This window comes from Felis catus, chromosome B3 (genome assembly GCF_018350175.1).
Source record: "Felis catus isolate Fca126 chromosome B3, F.catus_Fca126_mat1.0, whole genome shotgun sequence".
Taxonomy (NCBI): Eukaryota; Metazoa; Chordata; class Mammalia; order Carnivora; family Felidae; genus Felis; species Felis catus.
Window position 1 is genome coordinate 20229401 of NC_058373.1, and position 25836 is coordinate 20255236.

Below are 25836 nucleotides of genomic sequence, written 5' to 3' on the forward strand. Positions count from 1 at the left end.
GTTCCTTCTCCTCTGCCTTTTTTCCTCTTATTTGGATGAAGGCCCCATGGAATTGAACCTGGCCCAGAGGCCTGCAGGTAACCCGAGCAAACAAGAGTTTGTAGGTAACAGTCCTGACAATTGGAATCCTGTACAATTCTCAGTAATAATTATCTCCTGAGGACCAGGAACCTCGTTAACTCTTGTGTTAGTAAAACCAAATGAAACATACAGTCCCTGCCCTCAGGGAGGTTATACTCTGAGAGAAGGATGGGGTGAAGAAAGTTCAGGAGAAAACAAAGGACTATATTGGATCTAGGGTGCAACTTTTTAACCTGAAGAGATAGAAATATTCTGAGAGATATCAACTGAAGACAAATAGGAAATACCACCTCACTGACTAGCACCAGAATCTCCAAACAACTTTGGAAGTTGCAGCCTGTAGTTTAAAAGAACCTTGGCCTCCCAGGGAACTGCAAGTCCACTTGCCAAAGCTTTCTGCCTTAAGCCTTCAGTATTTAAAGAAAACACAGTTAGACAAGACATTTTCAAAGACTTTATTTTTGTTATTGCCACAGGAGGCCAGGAACCAGCAGTGCAAGCTGTTTAGAGTAGCAGGTTCAGCAAAAGCTTTGTGGCCACCCCGGGAGATGGGGGTGGGAGGGTGAGTTAGGTGCATGGAAGTGCAGAGATTAACTTCTCTTTGTGTTCTTTCACCACCAAAGAGCCAATAGCAGCCCACTTTCAATTTATCCTGTGGGTTTATGTTTTCTCCTCTCTCTCCCTCTCTCTCCATTATTGCTGCCCTTAGTTTGGGTCCAGGTGGCAAACTCAAATGGCCACAGGGTCCAGGGAGTAACATAAATTAAAAAAAAGCAAACTCAAATGGCCACAGGGTTCAGGGAGTAACATAAATAAAAAAAAAAAGCAAACTCAAATGGCCACAGGGTCCAGGGAGTAACTTGCTCCGCCCTGGGCAAGTCTAAAGAGGGAGTGTTGGGGCTGTGGCAGTCCAGAGGGAGCTTCCCTCTCCCTCCTCCCTAATCAGGTATTCAAGTTCAAGATGTTTTAAAAACATTCTTCTAGCCAAACAACACACAATTGCCACCTACTTCTGAAAACTGATGGTAGGCGGAGAACTCAACTTTGGGCCTGGTCATGAATTGTTTCAAGAGTCTCCTAAAGCCTTCCTCCAGGCTCTGCCTCCTATGGCCCATCATCCATGTTGTCAACAATAAATTTCTAAACGACAGATCTCATGGTGGCACTTCTCTGCTAAAACACTGGGAGTGACTCCCCATTGCCCACCTGAGAGGGGCAAGCTCAGCCTGGTCCTCAGCATACAGACCCTTTGCAGCTTGGCCTGTTCTCCTATCACTCCCTCCCCCTTTTTTGCTCCCAGTTTATTGACTATATATGCTTTTGACAACATTCCAGTGTAAATACTTTTGTAGTTGAGCTTTTTTTCTGCCTGGAATAACCCTCCCTGTGAATCTAAAATCACCAGGCAGTTAATCAGTTCCTTCTTTGTGATCCCACAGCACTTTGCATATTTCTGCTCTCGTTCCTGAACATCCTGCATTGTAATATGTGCCTCCTTTACTAGACTTCAAAATTCTAAGAAGTAGGAACCAAGTGTTCTCCTTTTCTATAACTTCCTTTATTTCAAATGCAGAACAATTTTAACCTAATCTCTCTGGGCCTAAAACTTCTATCTGTAAAACAAAGATGTTGGAGGCGTTAGACTGGAATTCAGTGGTTCTTGACTAGAGGTGTACATCAAAATCACTTGGGAGTTCAGCAAATGGTGCTGGGACAACTGTATATTTACATGGAAAGGGGTGAAGTTGGATCCCTACCTCACACCATAAACAAAAACTAATTCAAAATGAATTATAGACCTAAATGTAAAAGGTAAAACTATTAAACTCCGAAGAGAACAGAAGTAAGTCTTCATGACGTTGGAATAAGCAATGGTTTCTTAGATATGACACCCAAAACACAAGTTATAAAAGAAAAAATAAATTGGACCTCATCAATAATACAAACTTTTGTACTTCAAGGATATCATTAATGAAGTGAAAGGACACCTAACAAAAATGTGAAAAAGTTCTTGCAAATCATATTTAATAAGAGCCTAGTGTCCAGAATATATAAAGAAGTCTTACAAGTCAACAATTAAAAGGCAACCCAATTAAAAATGGCAAAGGACTTGACTAGACAGTTCTCCAAAAAAGATATTCACATGGCCAATATGCACATGAAAAGATGCTCAGCATCATTAGTCACTAGGGAAGTGCAAATCAAAATCACAGTGAGATACCACTTCACACTCACTAGCATGGCTATAGTCAAGATGAACAATAACAAGAGTTGACTAGAAAGTGGAGAAATTGGAACCCTCAGGTCTTCAGGCGAGAATGTACAATAGTTCAGCTTTTGTGGAAAAAAGTTTGCAGTCCTAAAAACCAGAGTCATTGTATGGCCCAGCAATTCTGTTCCTAGGGATAAATATGTAAGAAAACTGAAAACATCTCCACACAAAATTTGTACATAAACTTTCACGCAGCATTATTTCATAATAACTCCAGTGTCCATCAACTGATAAATGGATAAGCAAGTTGTAGTGTATCCATACAATAGAATATTCTTCAGCCATGAAAAGGAATGAACTACTGATACATGCTAGAACATGGATGGACCTTGAAAACGTTATGCTGAATGAAAGAAGTAAGTCACAAAGGGCCACATATTGTATCATTCCATTTATATGAAATGTTCAGAATAAACAACTTCATAGAGACAGAAAATGTTCATTAATGGTTACCAGTGACTAGGAGGTTGATTAGGGTGTTAGAATGGGGAGGGACTTTTAATTGGTATGAGGGTCTCTATGGGGTCCTGAAAGTATTCTGGAATTAGATAATGATGATGGTTGTGAACAACCTTGTGCATATACTAAACTGCACTGAATTGTACACTTTAAAAGGGTGACTTTATGGTATCTGAATTCTATCTTAATGAGGCTGTTATTGAAAAAATAAATCCCTTTGAGAGCCTTTATGAAATACACATGTAGTACCTACTGTCCTCCAATCTTGATTCAGATTCAGAAGGACTGGAAAGTATCTAGGATTCCACTTACAATACTCTTCTGTGACTTGACAAACCAAAAGTTGTACCAACAATGCACATACTTGGGTTATTCTGTAGCAAATGTGAAGTGTTTTTTAAATATCTAAGTATAGATGTGAAAATCTTTAAAAATTTTTTTTAATATTTGTGTGTGTGTGTGTGTGTGTGTGTGAAAGAGAGAGCACGAGATGGGGAGGGACCGAGAGAGAGGGGGACAGGGGATCTGAAGCAGGCTCTTCACTGACAGCAGCGAGCCAGATGTGGGCTTGCACTCACAAACTATGAGATCATGACATGAGCCGAAGTCAGATGCTCAACCGACTGAGCCACCCAGTCATCCCTAGATGTGAAAATCTAAGGGTACCTCTGCATGACTTGAAGAGGGAATGAAAGCAGAGGTGTTCTATAATTCTGCAACCAGGCAACAAGAAGGAGGAGAGGGAGGCATGTAAGACTGAACAGTAAACTAGGACTCCCAGGGAGAGTGAGAGAACAGAGCACTCTCTCCTGGGGTCAGAGTGCAAGATGTGGTCAGGTCTGGGGCAGGTCCCAGGGCAAGGACTGTGATGCAGATAGTAGGTATCATCATCACCTTCAGTGATGTCTGACACAGGGTTCTGGGTTGGGCACAGAAGGGTGAGACAGAGGGTCTGGTCTGCCTTCAAGGCACATATACCTGTAGTTTCATTTGGTTGGTGGCCAGAATATCTTTGGAGAGGTCCTGCAACTGAGTTTTCCCCCTAAGATATTTTCTTTTGAGACATAAAATCATTGGGCATAAATGTAAAAATAAAAAACTAGCCATATAATTCATTAATTCATTTATAATTCATTCTCCCCAATGTAGGGAGAGATGGACAGTAGGAAAAATTGTTTGCTTTCTAAGTTAGACGGTCATTTCAGACCCATAAGCAAGATCATCATAATAGCTGTATGTTACATCTTTTGGATGTAATGTTGGAGCTGATCTTAATGGTAGGGCTTTAGCAAAAGGACACATTTTTTCATTCTTACCTTAAAAATTAAACACCTCATAGTCACTCATATTTTAGGTACACTGTGATATTGCTATAAATAAAACCCAAAACTCAAGGATAAAAATAGAAAAATCATGTTGACTATGAAACTGAATTTTTATTGGCCATCTTGTTTTGTCATTTCATACGCTCTGCCAGTGTCTCAGCCTTGAGTCTATCTACTATCTTTGAAAGCTGGGTTTTTTCCCCCACACATTCAGAATCTTGTCTTTTTAAGTTTACTCATTTTGAGAGAGAGAGAGAGAGCATGTGCAAATGGTAAAGGGGCAGAGAGAGAGGATTAGAAAGAACCCCAGGCAGACACCATGATGTTAGCAGGGAGCTAGATGTGAGACTCAAACCCATGAACCATGAGATCATGACCTGAGCCTAAATCAGGAGTCAGATGCCCAGCTGACTGAGCCACCTGGGCATCCCTCAAAATCTTTTAAACAGTTCTTATGGAAACTAGGTGGACTACAGCTCGTATACATTTGTTTCCAACTGAGATGTTAAAATTGCACTGCTAATATGGAGACACTGAGCAAAAAAACCCCAAAGGCATGAACACTGTTAATTGGGAGATTAAAAAAAATAAAGCCATTGTTGTTAACAGAACATTTTCTAATAATAATAATCTTGGAAATGAAGCAGCGTTTGGGAAGAGCCCGCTAACTGAAAAGGCAACATATTATAATTTGTATAGTAAGAGTAAGAGAACACAAGTCTTATCCATCATCCTTTGCCCTTCTCAACAGAATAGCCTCCTGAGTGGTGTAAGTAGGTGTCTTTAAATGATAACGTACTAGAAAATAGTCCAGTGCTTTGTGGCTACAGCACTCAGAACTTTCCTGAGGCAGCTTTGCCTAAAAACCCTGTCTGTAAAATGATCGCAGTGGTTTTTTTCCTCTGATATTAGCATACATTTTTATTCTGTTAGATTCTTTAAATGATTCGTATATTTTACAATACTATAGAAATAAAATACACAATATGTAATAAGGATTATAACCAAATTGGGCAAAATAGCCTAGATCTGACATGATGATGTATTCCTCAATAAAGGCCATGTTATAACAGGAGGCATATTTTAATGACTGATGGGGTGGATGAACTGAGCTACCTTAAGCATATTTGGGTATAAAGAATGCCTTTGGAGCAGGATGGCATCATGATCACCAGCATTTATTGACCATCTCTTACATACATGCCAAGGTTTGTATCAGGAGGCTATGTTATTTCTAATCCTCCAAAAAGGCTTAAATGGTAGATAGTTCTGGTCCCATTTTTCAATAAGAAAACTGATGCTCAGAGTTTAAGCCCATGTCTGCTAGGATCCAGACCCCACATGGGTAAAATATGGCATAGTCCAGAAGTTGAAGGATGCTGGGTTCTAGTCTTGACTTTTCCATTGTGACATTGGGTGAGTCATTTCACCTCTGGATCCTTTTGTCCTTATTTGTACAATCAGGGACGTGGATTCTACAACTTCTGAATTCCTTCCAAATTTCAAAAGCCTGTGAGAATAAGGAATATTTAAAAGATTACTATTGAAGTACCCTATCAGTGTGTGTGTGTGTATATATATATATATATATATATATATATATATATATATATATAATTTACACATAAAATCTTGGTTGTTCAAAGTCATCAGGAAATGATTAATTATGAACTGCCAAGCACTGAACTTAAATTTTTAATTTCATGAATTCACATTTTTCTTGAGTGTGTCCAGTGCTTCCTTGGCCTTTTTGAGTGGCATGTACTTTGTGTAACTAGACTTTTGATGTGCGAGAGCATTGTGAACACCTCTTACTGGGGATGTGGGCAGAGGAGGGAGATCTGTACCACAACTCTCAGGAGCCAGCATGCCCCATTGTCTTATACCTGCACTTTTCCCTTCAAGTTACTGTGAAACCTGAGCAGTATCTAGGTTGCTTTCTACAAACTCTGAGTGCAAAATGAAAACAGCTGCTCCCTGAGAATTCTTCTTGCCCTTTGGAGAATTTCCTTCCCTGATGCTCTTCATATCACTTGAACGGAAGGAACCGTACAGAGCATACATTAGTAACTCCTGAATCACCTCAGTGATTTGCAGATACTCTAGTAATTGGGTCTCTTTCCTTAAATGAAGTCTCCAAATGTAAAACAGGAGAGGCTCTGGAGGGAAGAGACAAGGAAAAGAGCTTTCGAGGTCCTCTGATTTAGAGAATCAGGCCCAGAAGGTGCTGGAAGCTAGACCTCTGTTCACCTCCTCCCCTGCCCTTTCCAGGTGACCTTCACGGAACCCTGAGGGCTCTCAGGAACACAGATTTAAAGTGACTTCCTAGAACAAGGGCTGGGGTGGGAATTCCCAGGAAGATTGTCACCCCCTGCGTTTTTTCTGGTGCTTTGTTATTCATGGGACAGGAGAGACTATCTCTTTTGCTCAGAGTTGCTGGTGGACTGTGTGGGGTAAGAGACCGCAGATATTTTGTGATCAGATAACACATGCCTCTGCTGCCTTGCCTCCTGATTCAGTTTTCTTAAAGTTCTTCTTTGTTTTATTCACTCCCCAAAGTAAGCTTGCTCATTATAGAAAATTTGGAACTTCTACAGCAGAAGATTACTACCATAGCCTCACCATTCAAAGATAGTTAACTGTCAACACTCTGATCCTTCCAATCTTTTGTCTATACATAGGTTTAAAATGTTCTTATATAGTTGTGATTAAGATATATGTTAATATTGGGGAGCCTAGGTGGCTCAGTTGGTTAAGTGTCTGCCCTCAGCTCAGGTCATGATTTCACAGTTCATGAGTTCGAGCTCTGCGTCAGGCTCTGTGCTGACAGCTCAGAGCCTGGAATCTGCTTCAGATTCTGTGTCTCCCTCTCTTTCTGTCCCTCCCCCACTTGCTCTCTCTCTCTTAAAACTGAATAAAAGTTTTTAAAAAATGCTAAGATGATTTCACTTAACAAAATAATATACTTTTCATTGTTATTACAAATAGCATTTTAATAAGTAGTTTTAATGGAAGTAATGTCCATCAATCCCTGGTTATTGGACATCAACCTTAGGGATTTCTGCTATCATGAATAATCTGTCCATCTGTTTTAGGAGACACTGTACCCATCTTCCATTAAACTGCCTGGCAGGTAGTAGAGACTCAATGTATAGTCAGTCACTGGATTAATATTTCTACCTGTAGGTGTTTTTATATTTAACATTCGGGAAAGCAGAATTCCTGAGTCAAAGCAGTGGAAACATCTTTAATATAATAAACTTTATTCATTTAGACATCTTTTGTTGTTTACCAAGGCCGGTTTAAGTACTGGAGTATCTCCCAATCCCCGGAAGGAGAATGCATGTACGCCTGGGATAAAGCTAGAAGAGGGAACTTGAATGACATTAATACTCAGTACTGCATAATTTATGTCCTCCCTCTGTGTGTATATCTTTTATTTTTCTTGTTTGTCTGAAGAAAGACCTGCTCTGCTTTTCTTGTCCCCATGTCAGAAAGCATGACTGGTGGATGCATGTGGTAGAAGAGGCAGAATGGTTGAGTTGGGGGACTACCCAGAGGGCGTCTGCTACTTTGGCCTTTTAAAATACGTGAATGGAAACGTCTTCTGTGTTTTTTTTTGTTTGTTTGTTTGTTTGTTTTGTTTTGTTTTTAACCCAGCAGTATCCATTTAGGAAGTCTCTTGCATTGTCTGAGTTTGTAAATTTTAGATACTCAAGTCTATCCATCTTTTATAATTTCTTTCATCCGTGCCATGCTTAAAAGTAGCCTTTCCCGATTAAAGATTATAGTAATATTTTTCTGTATTTCCTCAGATATACCTTCATGGCTTTATTTTTTATTTTAAAATCTTTAATCCAACTGAAGTTTATTTCATGACATGTTACGAAGTAAAAATATAAATTTATAATTCCAGAACATTTCTATCGCCTCAAAAGAGCCTCAATACTAATTGGTAGTCACTCTGCATTTTTCCTTCCCTTAAGTCCGGCAGCCACCAATCTTCTTTCTGTCTGTATGGATTTGCCTATTCTGAACATTTCATAAAAATGGAATAATGCAATATATGGCTTTTTGCATCTGGCTTCTTTCACTTAATGTGATGTTTTCAAGACTTATTCATGTTGTAGCACGTGTCAGTATTTCATTTCTTTTTATGAGTGAACAGTATTCTATTGTATGAATATACTATCTTTTGTTCATTTATTCATTGATCCATTTAGCTGGTGGACATTTGGGCTGTTTCTGTACTCTTTGGCTATAATGAAATAATGCTGCTATGTATGTTTGTTTACAAATTTTTGTAAGGATATATGTTTTCAATTTCTCTTGGGTGTGGAATTGCTGGCAATTCTATATTTAACATTTTGAGGAACTGTCAAACTATTCTTCAAAGTAAGCAAACCATTTAACATTCCCACCAGCAGTACGTGAGAGTTCCAAGTTCTCTGCATCCTTCCCACCCTTGTTTTCATTGGTCTTTTTGATTATAGCCATCCTGGTGAGTGGGAAGGGGTGTCTCATCCTGATTTTGACCTGAATTTCCCTAATGACTAATAATGTTGAGCCTCTTTTCATGGGCTTATTGGCCATGTGTACATCTTCTTTGGAGAAATGTCTATTCAAATCCTTTGCTCACTTTTAAATTGAGGTGGGTTTTTTTTTTTGTCTTTTTATTTGAATTGTAAGATTTATTTCTCATACTAGTTATTAATATCTTTTTCCTGTCTTCTCTCTTTTCTGGTGCCCTTTTCACTGTGAGTGAGTTTATTAGATATTGAGGATATTAATCCTTTTTTTCTTATTTATTGTAAATATTTTCTCCAGCTCATTTTTTTCTTTTTTTTTCCACCCTAAAAATTCAGCATAGTACAGTGTATCAATCTTTTTCTTTTTTGGCTTATTCCATTGCATTTACAAGACCTCCTCTTTTCTCACTCTCCCTCCCACCACTCTTGCCTCCAGGTCAGGTCAGTTTTCTCTTTTATATCCCTCTGGCTTATTTGTTGTTTAATTTTTGACACTTAAGTCTTCAGTTCATTTGTAGTTTATTTTCATATATGGTGTGATACAAAGATTTGATTGCTTCCCTACTGCCACTTCACCTTATTCCTATAGAGTTCATTCATTTCATATTACCTTTCCTGTTGCTGGTTTTACATACATTAATTCTCATATAATAAGATTTATTTCTCTGTTATCTATTCTGCATTTAGCTTCTTCCTTATTTTAATAACTATAGCTTTATGTTATGTTTTAGTATATGGCATATCTTGTCATCTTTTTACCCATTAGTTTATAGATCGTTTTTTTCTCACTAGAATTTTATACCGTAGGTATATTGGACTCATTTAAAATTTTTTTTTTTTAACATTTATTTATTTTTGAGACAGAGAGAGACAGAGCATGAACGGGGGAGGGGCAGAGAGAGAGGGAGACACAGAATCGGAAACAGGCTCCAGGCTCCGAGCCATCAGCCCAGAGCCTGACGCGGGGCTCGAACTCACAGACCGCGAGATCGTGACCTGGCTGAAGTCGGACGCTTATCCGACTGCGCCACCCAGGCGCCCTATTAGACTCATTTTAAATATCCTCCAAAAATACATGTTTGCATTGTGTCAGACCTGTCAACAAACTTGAGACTAACGTGTGTCTTACAGTATTTAGTTATCCACCCAACAACTGGACATGTTCTACTTATTCAAGACTTCCTGAATAAATCAAAAATTAGCAAGTAATAATAAAATAATAATAATTTTTGTTTTTTATAGGTTCATGCGTGGTTGGTTAGAGTTATTTCTTGATACTGTGTTTCATATTTTCATACTTCTGTGGATGCAATGTTTCTCTGTTATATTTTAAACTAGTGTTTCTAGTGTATACAAAAGATACCAATTACCTCGTATTCACCAATTTTATGCTTATTTTTTACAGAATGCTTATTAATTCAGGGAATCACTTATTTGATTTTTCTTCTTTTGGTGGTGATGGTATTGTTTCCCTTTGAACAGAAGTAAAAATTGTTTCTAGGGGTGCCTGGGTGGCTCAGTCAGTTAAGCATCTCACTTTGGCTCAGGTCATGATCTCACGGTTTGTGGGTTCGAGCCCCATGTTGGGCTCTATGCTGACACCTCGAAGCCTGGAGCCTACTTCAGATTCTGTGTCTCCCTCTGTCTCTCTGCCCCTCCCCCACCCACACTCTATCTCTCCAAAAATAAATAAAAACATTTAAAAAATTGTTTTCAAACTTTTTTTTCCTCTCCTCCTAATACCTTTCCGTTCAGTTGTTTCTTATTTGTTCTGGATTCAGAACCAGTTTGGAGGTCTCATAGTTACGTAAGTTAGGTTCTGGATCTGTTCTATCGTGAATTTAAAAGAGTGATTCTCATGTTTTGCTTTGATTGGCAAGTATGTGAATTGTATTCTCTAATAAAGGGAGTATACTACTTTTCTGTGGCTGTTGTAACAAATTACCATACAGTTTTGGAGGATGGAAGGCCAAAATTTATCTGTTTTCAGAGATCTAGGGGAGAATCTGATCTCTGTCTTCCAGTTTTTGGTGGCTGTCCAGCATTCCTGGGCATTCTTGGCTGGTGGCCTCTTCAGTCTTTTGTCTTCACCTCCCCTTCTCCTCTTGTGTTTTTGTCAGGTCTCTCTGTGCCTCATTATGATAAGGACAGTTGTCATTGGATTTACGGTCCATTGGGATCATCTAGGCTGGTCTCTATCTCAATCCTTGACTTACATCTATAAAGACACTTTCCAAATAAGGTCATATTCACAGGTGCTGGAGGTTAGGATGTGGCCATATCTTGTTAGGGGACACCATGCACCCTACTACAGAAGCCATGCTTTAATTGCCAGTACATAGACTCTGTCTCTTGTTTGTAGTTTTTGATAATTCTCTCTATGTATTTGTCTTTCTGTATTTTCTACATGGTATATAAAATGTTACATTTTGCACATGGTTTTAATTTGGTTAAATGTATATTTTCCAAGTAATCATGGGATTTCCTTTGACAGTACCATGGCAAGAGAATGGCCTTGTCATTTTTCCATGTATTCTACAACTTAGTAAAAGTGCTGTGACATACTGATTTTCTTAAAAATGATTCATTGAAGTCTAGTGGTGATGTGGTGAAGGTAGAAATGCAGATGTACTGTTGCTCCTGTGATGTGATGTGCATCTGTTTGGTGAAAGAAAACCCTCTATCATTTCATTATTACATAATGCAGAACAGCATTATGTAAGTCATTCTCTACAAAGGATATTCATTTCAGAGGGTTTGGGTTTTGATCTAAGGAAATTGCTTTCATGATCCTGAAGATAAACACATTTAGTAACCTTGTAAAATTAACATTTTGTAGAGCTTTGAATTTTTTCAATACAAGAATTTACTTGTATTTATTTTAGTTTTGATATATTGATAAATAACCACAGGGTACCAGTTCCTCCTTAGTTTTGATAGCGTGGCCATTGTGTTCATTATGAAGCTCGTGGGGGTAAAAATAGAGCCTTTAAAGTGTATATTTATCCTTACCTAACTTTTATATATTTTTCTCTAAAAAATACTCCAGGAATCTCTCATGTTGCCTTTTTATAACCACACGCAGTTTTCTCCCTTCCCCTAACACATCCGGCTAATCTATCCTCTGTCTCTAAAATTTTATCATTTCAAAGTGTTATATAAACAGGATCAAGGATTCAGTACAGAATGAACCTTTTGGGGTTGGCTTATTTCACTCAACATAATTTCCTAGAGATCCATCCAGGTTGTTGCTTATATCAATTGTTTGTTCCTCTTTATTACTGAATAATATTCCATGGTATGGATAGATCACAGTTTGTGTGTGTGTGTGTGTGTGTGTGTGTGTGTGTGTGTGTGTGTGTGTGTTTAACTCACCTGTTGAGGAAAATCTGGGCTGATTCTGATTTGGGGGGGGCTATTATAATAAAACTGCTGTTAACATTTGTATACAGGTTTTTGTGTGAATATGAATTTTCATTTCACTGGGATAAATGCCCAAGAGTGTATGGTAATTGCATGCTTCATTTTATAAAAAACTGCCAGACTGTTTTTTAGAGTATCTCTACCATATCACATTTCCAGCGGCAATGTATGAGTGATCCACTTTTCCCACATCCTTTCTAAAATTTGATGTTGTCACCAAATAGGTATGTAATTGAAAGATATGCAGTGATAGCTCATTGTGGTTTTAATTTGCATTTCCCTGAGGTCTAATGATGTTGGACATCTTTTCATATGCTTACTAACCATCTGAATATCACCTTCAATGAAATATCTGGTTTTTGCCCATTTTTAACTTGGATTGTTTGGGTTTTTTGCTATTGACTTTGAAGAGTATGTTATATATTCTAGGCTTTTGTCAGATGAGTGGTTTGCAGATATTTTCTTACAAACTGTAGCTGGTCTTTTCATCCTCTTAACAGGGTCTTGGGCAGAGCAAAAGTTTTTAATTTTGATATTGTCCAATTTGTCAGTATTTCCTTTGGTGAATTGTCCCTTTGGTGTCAAGTCTAAGAAATCCTTCCCTAGATCCTGAAGATTTTCCCTTTTTTTCCTCTAAAGATTTTATAGTTTTACATGCAGTGTCTGATTTATTTTGAATTATTTTTTGTATAAGGTATGAGGTTTAGATCCAGGCTCATTTTTTTCTGATGGATATCCAGTTATCCAGTTGTTCAAAAAGCTATCCCTCTTTCATTGAATTGCCTTTGCTGCTTTGTCGAAAATGAGTTAAACCTATTTGTGTGGGTCTAATACTGATTCCACTGATAGTTGCTAATACCATAGTTTGGATTAGTGTAGCTATATAATAGGTCTTAAAATCTTGTAGACTGACTCCTCCCATTTTATTCTCTTGTTTTTCAGAGTTGATTTAGCTATTCTAATTCCTTTGCCTTTGCGTGTATACTTTAGAACAATTTTGTTCATTTTAAGTAGGCTCCATGCCCAGCATAGAGCCCAACATGGGGCTTGAACTCACCACCCTGAGATCAAGACCTGAGCTGAGATTGAAAGTCAGGTGCTTAACTGACTAAGTCACCCAGGTGCCCATAGAATAGTTTTGTTTGTATATACAAAAGTCTTGTGGGGATTTTGATTAGTGGTAATTCTTCCTTAGATGTTTGGTAGAAGTGTGCAGTGAATCCTTCTCGCCCTGTAGATTTATCTTTTGGAAGCTTTTAAATTAGATGTTCAATTTTTAAAAATGGTAATAGGCTATTCAGATTGACTGTTTCATTTTCACTGAGTTTTGATAACTTGTGATTTTGTAGGTATTGGTCCATTTCTTCTGAGTTATCAAATTTCTGAGCATAAAGTTATTCATCATATTCCCTTATTATCTTATTAATGACTGTGGGATCTGTAATGATACTGCCTATTTCATTTATGATAATTTTTTTGTTTTCTTTTTATTCTTTTTATTCTTGCCAGAAGTTTGTCAATTTTATTGAAACTTCTCCCCACCCTCCACACTGAACCAGCCTTTTGTTTTTTTGCTTTCTTCTTTTGTTTTTCTATTTTCAATTTTATTAATTTCTGCTCCTATCTTTATTACTTCCTTTTGCTTGCTTTGTGCTGCTTTTACTCTCTTTTTTTCCCTTCTAGTTTCTTGAGGTAGGAAGTTAGGTTATTGATTTGATATCATTCTGCATTCTTCATATAAGCATTTTTAGTGCTATATGTTTGCTTCTCAGCCACTGCTATAGCTGTGTCCACATGTTTGATATGTTGTGCTTTCATTTTCACTTAGTTCTATATATTTTTAAATTTCCTTTGAGGTGTTTTTTTGCACATTGATTATTTAGAAATGTTTTATTTCCACATAATTATTCTTTTCTCGTTTGATTTCATTATGGTAGCGAACACACTTGTGTGATTACAGTTACTTTAAATTTTTTGCAACATGGTTTATGGCCCAACATAAGGTCTCTTCTGATGAGTGTTCCATGAGTGCTTAAAAATAATTTATATTTTACTGAGATTGTTTAGTGTGCTGTATATGTCAGTAAGATCCTCTTAGGTTGTGTTGCTCAGATCTTCTCTATCCCTGCTGATTTTTTTATCCAGTAGTCCTCAGTTACTGAGAGGGGGATTGCAGTCCCTAACTATAAATGAGGACTTAACCTGTTTCTCTTTTCAGCTTCATCAGCTTCTGCTTCATGCATTTTGAGGCTCTGTTGTTCAGTGCATACTAACATTTATATTCAAGTTTACATTATGTTAAACGTATCAAGAACTGAAGTTCTAGCTATTATTAATTATCTATTTAGACTGCCTTTATGGAGTCACAGAGTAAGCCAACTAGAAACAAATTTAAAAATGTAACTTTCCAGCATAAGTAATATAGCAACTATTCTTCTAAAAGATTGCTTTTAACACTTTTCTTACATGTAGAGAATTGGTGGTGCTTTATTATTTTAACATCTTTTTTTATATTACAGTAAATAAAATATGTGATTTATAATTACATAATAAACTGGGCAACTTATATCATCAGTAAAAAAGGCTTCCAAATAATACTGCAATCGTGAAATGTGATCCTTATAAATAAGTTTTTAAAAGATAGAACCAAAATAAACTTCAGATTTTATCAAATGGAGTCTCTTAGACTTAATATCTTGAGGAGATTTTGAGGAACACCTCAAAGGTTTGATCCTTGGCTAAATTATTATTTTCTTCATGAAATCTACATATGGCACATCTACCTTTCTTGTATTTGTCACATTCTGATTTGTGTTATACTTATTTACATGTGTGCTTATTTCAACAGTGTACTGTAGTCATTCCTATGGAACCAGATATGCAATGTGCTGGTTTTAAAAATCTCTGATCTTCTTCCCTTCAGGTCAGCTTAATTCCCTCCCCTTGAATGTGGGCTGGGCTTAGTGACTGGTTCCTGATGAACAGACTAAGGCAGAAGTGATGGTGTGTACTGTAGACCTGGTCATACACAGCACTGTGGCTTTCTCCTTGTCCTCTGCCCGATCAGCCATTCTGAGGGAAGTCAGCTGCCTTGTCATGAGGGCATTCAAGGAGCCCTATGGAACAGTGTATGTGGTGGGGAATTGAGGTACTCCAGACAACAGCCATGTGAGTGAGCCACCTTGAAAGTGGCTCAATCCAGCCCAGTCAAGCAGATGACTGCATCCCTGGTCAACATCTTGACGGCAGCCTCATGTGAGCCCCTGAGCTAGAACCACTCAGCAAAACCGCTCCTGGATTCCTGACCTGCATGAAATAATAAATGTTTGTTGTCCTAAGTCACTATATTTTATTATGTAGCAGTAGATAACCAAGGCACATAGCATTTTGTAGCATGTTGCTTTGCATATAGTATGTACTAAAAAAATATTTACTAATTTCAGGGCACCTGGGTGGCTCCAGTTGGTTGAGCATCTGACTTTGGCTCTGGTCATGATCTCACAGTTCATGAGTTCGAGCCCTGCATTGGGCTCTGTGCTGACAGCTTAGAGTCCAGAGCCTGCTTCGGATTCTGCTGTGTCTCCTTCTCTCTCTGCCTTTCCCCCTCTTATTCTCTCTCTCTCTCTCTCTCTCTCTCTCTCTCTCTCTCTCTCTCTCTCTCCCCCTCTCAAAAATAAATAAACATTAAAAAAATATATTTACTAATTTCTTCAAGAGGCATTTATTTGAATTAGGCATTTATGTGTTTTCAGACACTTTTCTGTAACCCTAACCCTTTTATTCCTCCTTGAACCTCTTTCTAGGTCTGACCTTGTCGACTCCTAGCTCTTTGCTATCCCCACTGTTTGAGATCCCCATTTACCTTGACATGGCTAATCTCATGTCTGAGATTGCAGTGTTCGAGTGTTGTGATTTTGGAGAGGAGGCAGTCTGGGGTGATGGAAAAGCCCAGTGTGTCCCCCTGGTGTGTATACCTGAGAAGGAGTACAGATTAGGAAAGTGCAGGGCTTGAGAAGCCAGTGGTGAATGTTGACGTCCTACCTGCCACAGGTGGGCATTGGGCAGGAGAAGAAGTCTGTGAGCTGGCATTCTCTGCTGTTTTATAATAGTGAAAATAGATTATAAGTACATTTTATTTTGAAGTTTGCCATTTAAATGTAATGCTTTGTCATTATTTTTACCTTACTTATTACGTATTTATTCTTGTCACTCGCCAAGGTTGTCATCTCCTTACATATCTGCTCTAGTCTTGGGAGTCTTCTGTGTTTCCTTTGCTGTCTCTGGGGCTTCCATTCCTCTGGAATGCCTGAGGAGACCAATTAGACCTAGCTGGAAAATCCATCTTTGAATAGATTCCGGGATGTGTTTAGAGTTTAGGGGAGCGGGAGGGGAAGGAGACACATCCTGACCTATATTGTCTCTTTGTTCTTATGTGTTATAGCTTTCTTATCTTTAGTGTCATTTTAGGATTTAGGAAAAGAGATAAATATGTGTGGAAGCTCTCATGTTTAATTGTAAGGCCTTCTGAAAACATTGAAAACTGAATCTAAAAAATGTCTTATGTTAAAGACTAGCTTAACATAAATTTTTTGAAGATTTTGGAGTATCAGTTTTGGTCAGCTTTTGGTTATCTTCCTCACCTAGCAATAGCCTTTGACACAGTTCACAATTAATCAGTCCCTTCTTGAAATGTTTTCTTCACTTGGCTTCTAAGACACCTCCTGTATCTTAGTGGTGGTCACTTACTCTCAGTTGCCTTTACTCCTTCTCCCTAACCTGTCAACATTGGCATGCCCCAAGCTTGGTTTTGGTTCTCTTCTCTGCATTTACACCAACTCTTTTGTGAGCTCATGCACCACTGGCTTAAGGCGTCTTAAATTGATGATCATCAATGCTTCCAACCTGGCCCTCTTCCCTAAAGTCCATATTCACATCTCCAACTGCTGACTCAACACTCCTATATGGATGTCTAACATGGGACTCACTTATAATGTGTCCAAGACTAGCTCCTGATATCAGTCTTCAAAATCTGCTTTTTCTAGTCTTTATGATCTTATTTTATGGCATTTCCATCCTTCCAGTTGCACATATCACAAGTCTCGGCATTAACCTTGACTCCTCTTTTTCTCTGTACTCTGTATCCAGTCTGTCAGCACACCCTGTCAGCCTTACCTTCAGACTACATCTGGAATTCACAGACAGCACCTCCAGCCATGCTGCCTAGTCCAGACCAGCAGACCTCATCTTTAGGCTTCATTAGGTGCCTTCCTGCCTCCACCCTTGCCCTCTCACTTCATTGTCTGCATACGGCAGAGTGTTCTGTTAAAACAATTGCTCCATTTCACTTCCTGTTCACATTCCTCCAGTGGCTGCCATTTCACATAGGAAAAAAAAGCCTCTGAGGCCCAGTGTGACCCACCCGCCCTGCTATAGTTCCTTTACTTCCTTGACATGCTTCCCTTTAACTCTGCTCCAGTATGCTGGCCTCCTTGCTGTTCCTCAGACACACCAAGGCCTCTCCCATCTCAGAGACCCTGCAGTTGGCATCCCTTCTGCCTGGAAGGTCTTCCTCAGATGTGTACATGGCTCACTCCCTGCGCTCTCATAATGAGACCTTTCTGAACCCACAAAATGAACTGTCCTCTGCCTTTCCTAAAGATTCCCTATCCTTCTTCACTTGATTTTTCTCCCTAGCACTTTCTACCATTTAACGTGTGTTTTTCTTACTTATTGTATTTGTTTCTGTCTTTCTCCACTGCAGTGGAAGCTTGTGGGGGAAGGGCTTTTTGTCTGCTGAGGGCTTCTTAACTGCTGAGTCCCCAACATATAGAACATGATAGATACTCAGTAATTGAATCTGGCCTAGAAAAGAACTTTTTTCATCTTCAGAATGGTTGCTTAACTCTTCTGACCTTACATTGATAAAAAAAAAATAAGAACAGTAAATACCAAATAGCAAGTCAAAATTAAAAATGGAAGCAAAGAATAATTCAGCAAAAGCAATAAGCAGATATTTATTGAGTGCCTGTGTGCAATCTCATATGTGAGCCCGTTTAATCCTCAACACACCAACTTGTAAAAAGCAGTGATTTTCATTTTTATTGATAAGCAACTGATGCCCACGGTCAGGATATATCTGGCAAAGCAAGGACCATTATGCAACTTTGCTTGTCTCAAACCACAGATTAATTTAGCATTTCAGAAGTGATATTTTCTTCTCACATGCAGAGAAGAAATGTGTAACTTAAGAAAACATCATTCTTGTTGCTTGGGCAGCAGGTGTTAAGGGACCCGCAAAATGGTCCTTCTATATTTCTTCATCAAAGATTTGCACTTCTGATCATAACATTCATTCTTCCTTGTATACTTACATATGGAAGTTCTCCCTTGCCCAAATTTTCACCCCTTCTCAAAATAAAAAAGTTTAACTTGAGCTTCCTAGTTAAAATTTTACCAGCAGATGAAAACACCTTTCTCTATCCCACCACCTCAGGAAATGCCCCTAGTTATGAGAATTCTTCATAGGTCTCCAGGCTTTGGAAATCCCATTTATGGCGTTGAACCCAACTTTCTTATGTGTCACACTTCAAGAAATCAGAAGACAGAGACCACAAACTCAAATTTGATTCTCAGCCACATCAGCTATGGTCAAGAAGGATATAGATTATGGGGCACCTGGCTGGCTCAGTCAGTTAAACGTCTGACTTTGGCTCAGGTCATGATCTCACAGTTTGTGGGTTCAAGCCCCACGTGGGGCTCTGTGCTGACAGCTCAGAGCCTGGAGCCTGCTTCAGATTCTGTGTCTCCCTCTCTCTCTGCCTCTCCTGCCACTTGTGCTCTATCTCTGTCTGTCTCTCAAAAATAAATAAACGTTAAAAAATTTTTAATTGAAAAAAGAAGGATATAGATTATATTTTTGGTGATAACTTTTACTTTCCCAATGGCTTACAGTCATTTAAAATTAGTAAGGGAGAAGAAGGGCTACAGTTTTGAGCTTTTTAAAATCTTGAGAATTTACTGATCCTGCTACTTCTTGCTGGCAAGTTGAGAGACAAGTCAGGACTTCACAGCTTGTACACGACAAAACTTCACTAAGTCAGACTAATTGAGCACAGAGAAAGTTGGAATTAGTCAAAAGTAAAATTATAGCATGTAAAGAAATGCAGCCTTTTAATATTTTGCTTATACTGTAACTCCCATTAAATAGTACCTAAGTGTTGCAAAGTATAGGTCCCAAAGGGTGGGCCTCCTTTTAATGAGTAGTTAAGAATCATTTTTAATCAGCAGGTTGTTTGTACACAAGTATAAATTATTTTCAGTGGGTTAAATATTTTTGCTGAAATATTTTCCCCCTGCCCTTCTGCTTGGTAAGCTTTTTGTCGTAGATTAGCCAAACTCAACTTCAGACTACATTGGAATGCTGGCTTGGTGCCCTACCACCACGTTTAAGGCCCAGCCTTCTAGGCAAGTGGGGAGGGGATAAGACTCCATCCCCTTGTCAGCCTTATGCAGTCACATTCCCCTCTTGTGAGTTCTTCTTGCTGCTCTTGGGAAATGTCAATGTCCTATTTTTAGAGGAGCAGTCCTCAGACTGGTGGTACCCTTTGAAACATACTTCAAGGACTTTGCAATATAGGAACTCTGATTCTGAGGTTAGCGATTTTCTGTTTAAGATAGTCACACTTCCACCAAGTTCTCTCCTAGGAACACCTTCCCCCCCAAACCTCCATCCAAGTTTTCCTTTTCTCTGCTTGCTTAGTTCCCTCTCTGTGTTCTTAGCCCTTGCTCTACTGGTTCTCCTTTTATTTGTCTCCCTCTCTAGACTGCAGATTCTTTGAAGACAGAGACCTTCCTTTTATTCTTTCTCATATTCCAGATGGCACCGTGAGTGACATCTAATAAGGAAATAATTAATGAATTATGGAGAAGAATGCTTTGTATTTACAGCAGGGTGCAGCTTTACTCCACAGCATTGGAGTGGAAAAACTGGAAAAGTTTGGGACTATTCATACTGCAGCCTTCCTATTGTGGGGTTTGCCCCTCCAACTCCTGTCTCTTCCTTTCCTGGAAAGGGAAAAGTGAGGAGACTATATACAGTTTTAATTTCTGAACCAAGAGTGAAATGGGGACATGGCAGAGGAGGAGGAAGAGATGGAGACCAGCCCATGTATCTGCTCTCCAAAACTTCCCTCTCTGGTCCTCTGGAATGAACGTAATCAGGTCAAGGGATGACCAGAGCCAGTAAGAGGGGCAATCCTACTCTGAGGGCTTTCTAGAATAACTCTTTTACATTTCACGCTAGGGTGACTAGTTATTCTAGGGCTTTCTAGAATAACTCTTTTGCATTTCACACTACGGTGACTAGATGTCTTCTGTTGCCCAGTGTCCCGATTCTAGCACTGAAAACCCTTTGTCACAGGAAACCACTCCCTGGCTTTTGGTGATGGGCACTGAAGGTTGAGGGAAAAGTATGAAACCCGTGAGGTGGCCTCCAAATAGGGGCCAGAAGCAGGGGCGCTTTACTGCCAAAATGTACTGCATAGATGATCTACTCTCTGTAGTTGCTGTCACCCTTTTTACTCTAACACTCATGGTATCTGTGATTTACAGTTCATAGTAATGGATGATCATCCATTGTTGCATCACTCCGAGCAAGGAGATTTAAGTGTGTAATTAAGGATGTTGTAATCATGAGTGTTAAGAATATGGCTTTGACATGGCCCATTGATTAACTGTTGTGCTTTAAGATAGTGCTTGTTAAAATGTTAACATTGTGAATATTCTGATCATGTCTTCAAAGAATTCAGATAATTAACGATTACAATAGCAATGCCAGCATGGCCCACATCTCATTGAAAAAGAAAGCTAAATGACTGGTGTTTTACTGACAGATGGAAGGACGCATTCAACTGGATTGGGGAGTCAAGTCAGCAAAACAGGGCATGCTACACAATACACAGAATGGACATTGGAACTGGGCATGGAGAAGGTGATGTGAAGGCACATTTGGAAGCTGAATCCCACCAGTTTGAGCTGAGATCTGCGAGTACTTCTAAAACAATGAAAAGTTTTCTCATCTCCCCAAAAGAGATCAATAATCAGTTGGAAATTGCTGCTGCTGAACAATCTTAGACATACCACACGAATGAATATGCATTATGGTTTTATTCCCTGTTGCTATATGCAGCTTACATTTTCTGATTCACAGGTTACAGTAATGCACCCTTGTGGGCAAACAAGGAAACCTAAATGCCAGATACGTTTGCCCCTTATGGTATAGAGCTAATTCTCTCAGGTCTCTGCAACCATCCTGCTGTCCGTAGCACATCAGATCAAATGTTCTGCTCAGCTGTATTTTGATTTAAAATTAAACTTTTGAATCATCTTCTTGATTTGTGTGAAGATTTTAATGAAATCTGAAGACAACAAAAAAGGCACAAAGATTGTTGACATCTCATTCTACTTTGCTTACTGTTTGCAGATCCAGGATAGTTCAAATGTAAATTTTGGAAGTTCCATTCAATCTACAAACTTCTCACCAAAGAAACTCAAATGATCTTACCTATTAAATGCCTACATGCCTCATACATATACTCTTTAAAAAAAAAGCATTTAAAAACAGAAGCAGTGTGATTATTTACCTATGAAATTGAGGCTTTCATAATCCAAGTTTTGGGTCACTTTTCCATTTCCTCAAAATGTGCAGAAGCATTTAATGAGATGTTTGAATTTATAGAAATGCAGGGAGAGAGCCTCCTAAGCATCTTTGCCTTACAAGATGATTGTCATTGTTGTCAGTATAAAATGATACTAACGAATTGGCCGGGTGTAAAATCGTATTTTCAAGTGTTGTAGGACAAAAGGAATGTCCTTCTCTAATTTGGAGTAACACTGAAGATGAGAATGGAGGGAAAAGGACAGTAAAACAGACATTTATATGCTGTTTCTTCAGAAGTTTTTAGTGATCTTTGATGAAGCCCTAAGAAGCCTATGAAAGGATAAAGTGACTGAATCTGAGTCATTTGGTGTTATATATAGGTTGTGGCAAAAACTCATATGGTAATAAAATGACTCCTTTTTGGAAATGACTGTTTCAATTTTTTTTAATTATTGGAAAAGGGAAAAAATGTCATTAGAAAAGAGTCACAAAAAATATTTTGCAAACTACGTATCCAACAAAGTCCTTATATCTAGGCTATATAAAGAACTCTCAAAACGCAAGAGTAAAATAAATAAATAAATAAAAATCCTGTTAGAAAATGGACAAAAGACATAGACATTTCCCTGTAGGAGATATACAGGTGAATTTCTCATTAGCCATTAGAGCAAGGCAAATTAAGATTACAATGAGATACAATTACACACCTACCAGAATGGCCAAAATGAAACACAGTGAGAACGCCATATGCTGGCAAGGAAGCAAACTGCATTACTCATACATTGTTGGTTGGAATGTAAAATGGTACAGCTACTCTGAAAAATATTTCTACAGTTCTTCTCACCCCCCCCCCCAATAGGATTTACCATTGGACCCCGCATTTGAATTTTTGGGCATTTGTCCCAGAGAAATGAAAAGTTATTTTCAGGCAGGGATTTGTACACAAATATTCAAAGTAGTTTTATTCATGCTATTCCCAAGTTGGAAAGTACTCAAATGTCCTTCAATGGATAATAGTTAAACTATGATACCTCCATAAGGTGGAATAAGGAAGGAATTAGTATTAGTATTAGTATTAGTATTAGTATTAGTATTAGTATTATTTTTACAAAGGAATGAATTAATGATACCTGCAACAACTAGTATAAACCCTAAGGAAAACATGCTGAGTGAGCAAAACCAATTCCAAAAGGTTATATACTGTATGACTCCATTTATGTAACATTCATGAAGTAATATAATTATAGAGATGGGGAACAGATTATTAGTTGCCAGGGGTTAGAGATTGGTGGGAGAGGGAACATAAGAGATTCTTGTGGTGAAAATACAGTTGAGTATCTTGGTGGTGGTGGTTGTGGCTATATAAGACCACAGCGATCAAGTTGCATAGAGCTACACGCACATGCACAACACAAGCCCTTATATAACTGGCGAAGTCTGAACAGTCTTTGGAAAGCACCACTGTCAATTTCTTGGTTTCCATATTGTATTAGAGTTGTGTAAGATGCTAGCATCAGGGAGCTGGGTGAAGGGAGCATGGGATTTCCCTGAACATTTCTTTGCATGTTCTTGTGACTCTACAATTACTTTAAAATAAAGTTTTATAAAATAGATATTTTAGACAGGGATAGCCTATGTGATGAACTTATAGGTGCAAACAACCTGATTAACAAGCCTTTAGGTACAATGTGGATGGATGTTTTTGGAGAGGTGGGAATGAATTCCCACAAGTCTAAAAACCTGTCCTTGCTAGTAAATGAAATCCTAAGCATTCCACCCTCAAATGGTTTTGTTGAGAGGATATTTAGCTTAATGTCCTTACATTGGGCTGACACCAGGGATCCGTGTCACGTGGGTTTGAGCTGAACAGAGCTGCAAGTCAAAGCGAATTTTACATATGACTATTCAGTTTTGCAAGCACATAAACAAAGGATGTCTAAACTGCTACAGGTGGTTCAGACAAGTGTTATTGAAAAAGGAAACAGAAAGAATAAAAATATCCTATTGTATCATGGCACTGAAAGAAGCAGGGCATTATTATTTTTGTGGGCGGTGGTAGTTAAATGTATCTGTTTAGCCCTGTTGTATTTATATTTTCCTTTTAAGGAGTCTTAAATTTATATATCTTAAAAATATACAATATAAAGCCTACAAAATTTAAATACCCAATAAATATTTTTTAAGAGTTAAATTGTTATATCAGAGGACAGAAAAACATAAAATCTTGTTACATTTTTCTAATACATTGTTCAAATAGTTCTATTAATTACTACTGATTGCCACTATTAACTGGTTCTTCTGTTGTTTTGTTAACATTTATGCACAGAGAAGGAAATAATGCAGAATAATATATAATCTCCATCCACATAAAATATTTTTTATGTTAAAGCAATCACACATGTTTATAATTACTTACTATATATTATAAAGTCTTTTGTCTGTTATTTCTGTCTCAGATTCACTCTGTAAAAGTAGGTCACCGCAGGCATAACTTCTCTTTACAACAGAGGAAGAAGCAACATTAAGTGCAGCCAGAACTGTATTTCTCTTGAGGTGGGAGGGGGAGGGTAAAAAATACCGAATTGCTCAACTATTTATCTGCTCCTCCTGACCCATGTATGTGGATTGGGTTTTCCCCTTCATAAGAGAGCATTCTGCTTTGAGTACCACAGTTTAAATGTGTTCCTGGGTAGTGTGAACATGGCATCATACCTACCAAAGACAAGAGAGAGAGTAAAGGAGTATGAAGTTAAACAAATAAACCTGGAAGGATTTTAAAAGAAGTGGTTTCTGGCACATAGTAAGAGTTCTAAAAATACTTGTTGAATAGGTGAAAACTGCGCTAATGAACAAGTGAGTGAAAAGTATGCTAAGTGTTGCTAAATTTTCTAGTCCAGCCAATGGCAGATACTATCTCTACAAAAGGAATTATGAGAACACAGATTAAAAATCTTATGGGCGTCTGTCACATTTTTTAGTTGACTTACATTGATTACATGCATAAGAATATCATGTTTTATGCTATTTTAGGCACGAGTTCCTTGCTGTGTTCAGATATCAGAGAAATGAATTTGGCTTTGTCAGAATATTTCCAAACAATCCAGAGTCAGGAAACCACACCCTTTCAAAACATACTCTCTCGCACACAGATTGAAGCTTAGCTGGATTTTTGCGTGTTTTCTAACTTGTCCAGCTTTTATAAAATTTTTCACTTTCATATATATACTCTCATGTGGAAAGATTCATCATCTTTAAAATTAGATCCATTTAAAATTAGAGCTGTTCATAGAAGCAGAGTTTATGGTTTTATCATCTGTATTTTCCCTGAACTTGTAAAACCTACAAATAACCACATCCGATATTAGCCTCATAGTGTCAGGGATCAAAAGCTTTTGACTTTTTAGATCACTGAAAGTTATGGCTGGAAATGGTCTTAGGATTAATCCAGCATCCCCCTCCCCCCCCCCCCCCCCCCCCCCCCCGCCAACACACCCCAATCTCCCAGGTCACTCCCCTCTGTTGTACAGATGAGGAAACTTTAGTCCCAGAAGACCTTTCCCAGATTATTTCCATTATGTTTTTTCTGATGCTTTCAGCATATGTGTCCACACTTTGTTAACAGGAGAGAACATTTATTTTAGTATTAGGTAGAATGATAATGAAGCTAATGGCTTTTCCTCAGCTCTTTGTGTTGTGCTTTCATTTTTTAAAAAAATTTTTAACTGTTTTTATTTTATTTTTGAGAGAGAGACAGAGACAGAGCATGGGAGGGGCAGAGAGAGGGAGACACAGAATCCGAAGCAGGCTCCAGGCTCTGAGCTGTCAGCACAGAGCCCGATGTAGGGCTCCAACTCACAAACTGCGAGATCATGCCCTGAGCCGAAGTTGGAGGCTTAACTGACTTGAGCCACTGACTGAGCGCCCCTGTTTTGCCCTTTCAATAGGAAAAGGCAGGACTGTCAGGAGCAGGAAATCAAAGTTCTGTCCCAAGTTAAGGAGGCCGAGTGGGGCCCTGGCTTCTGCTGCAACAACCTTCAGCTCCGCTGCAGGTTCTTCATTTGTCCCCTGTAGGTAGTTCCGTAGATAATG

The 25836-nt window shown here is 38.5% G+C and overlaps 1 protein-coding gene and 1 long non-coding RNA gene across 15 annotated transcripts in view; both read left to right on the forward strand.

The window, feature by feature from the left end:
- Positions 1 to 15427, forward strand: part of LOC123385837 — a 31135-nt gene extending 15708 nt beyond the window's left edge. The window contains exon 2 of the long non-coding RNA XR_006598954.1: positions 15013 to 15427. This is a non-coding gene — a long non-coding RNA (uncharacterized LOC123385837). The remainder of the gene's footprint in view (positions 1 to 15012) is intronic.
- The window catches only part of TJP1 (tight junction protein 1), a 370447-nt gene that overhangs the window by 225394 nt on the left and 119217 nt on the right, over positions 1 to 25836 (forward strand). The gene's annotated exons all lie outside the window — the stretch shown is intronic.